The following is a 1,243-nucleotide window of genomic DNA, read 5'->3' as shown; positions in this document are numbered from 1 at the left end:
TTGAAAGTAGCAAAATGACCTCCATAGGATGATCCATGACAGTGTGTAAGGATCCCATCAACTTCTTCTTTAGCAACTACTCTTCTATAGAGTTGATCTCTACAAAGTATGTAGAGGTAGGGCTCATCCCAATAGTATGTCTTCACATCTTTGTAGAACTTCTTCTTGGCATATCCTTCAAGACCCAATGACTCTCTTCCGCAAGCTAAGTAGTTCACCAAATCAGTATACCAATGACCTTTCTCTTCAGTTGCCTTCACCTCTTCAAGCTTCTTTCCAGTTTCACAAACTGCTACTACTGCTCTAATAGCCATGATCTGTTCTTCTGGAAGCCCTTCATCAATGGGGATCCCACACTCAATCTTCAGTCTAGACAAGTGGTCAGCTACACCATTCTCAACTCCTGGCTTGTCATTTATCTCAAGATCAAACTCTTGTAGCAACAAGATCCACCTCAACAGTCTTGGCTTAGCATCCTTCTTGGCCAAAAGGTGTCTCAATGCAGCATGATCAGTGTAGACTATGACTTTTGACCCAACCAAATAGCTTCTGAACTTTTCAAAGTTATAGACAATGGCTAGCTGCTCCTTCTCAGTTGTAGCATACTTCATTTGGGCTTCATCAAGAATTCTACTTGCATAGTAGATCACATGAGTCTTCTTGTCTTTCTTCTGACCAAGGACAGCTCCCACAGCATAATCACTAACATCACACATGATTTCAAAGGGGAGATCCCAATCCCGTGGCTGCACAATGGGGGCACTAATCAGCTTGTCCTTCAACTTCTTGAATGCTTCTAGACACTCCCAATCAAAGTTGAATGCAGCTTCCTTGCATAGAAGTTTAGTCATTGGTCTAGCAATCATGGAGAAGTTTTTGATGAATCTTCTATAGAATCCAACATGAACAAGGAAGCTTCTAATGTCTTTCACTGTCTTTGGTGAAGCTAACCCAACCATCACTTCAATCTTGGCCTTGTCCACCTCAATCCCCTTCTCTGAAATCTTGTGTCCAAGCACAATCCCTTCTTTCACCATGAAGTGACACTTCTCCCAGTTCAGCACAAGGTTGGTGTCTTCACATCTCTTTAGGACCCTGCACAGATTGGACAAACAAGCAGAAAACAAAGATCCGTAGACAGAGAAGTTATCCATGAACACCTCCATAACATCCTCTATAAGATCAGAGAAAATAGACATCATGCACCTTTGGAAGGTGGCTGGAGCATTACATAGCCCAAATG

The 1,243-nt window shown here is 42.3% G+C and overlaps 1 pseudogene; it reads right to left on the bottom strand.

The window, feature by feature from the left end:
• The window catches only part of LOC106319676, a 5,548-nt pseudogene extending 4,511 nt beyond the window's left edge, over positions 1-1,037 (bottom strand).
• Between the last annotated feature and the right edge of the window lie 206 nt (positions 1,038-1,243).

Source organism: Brassica oleracea, unplaced genomic scaffold, assembly GCF_000695525.1.
Source record: "Brassica oleracea var. oleracea cultivar TO1000 unplaced genomic scaffold, BOL UnpScaffold00576, whole genome shotgun sequence".
Lineage (NCBI taxonomy): Eukaryota > Viridiplantae > Streptophyta > Magnoliopsida > Brassicales > Brassicaceae > Brassica > Brassica oleracea.
Note: the sequence above shows the minus strand (reverse complement) of the source record. Positions and strands in the feature narration are given on the sequence as shown.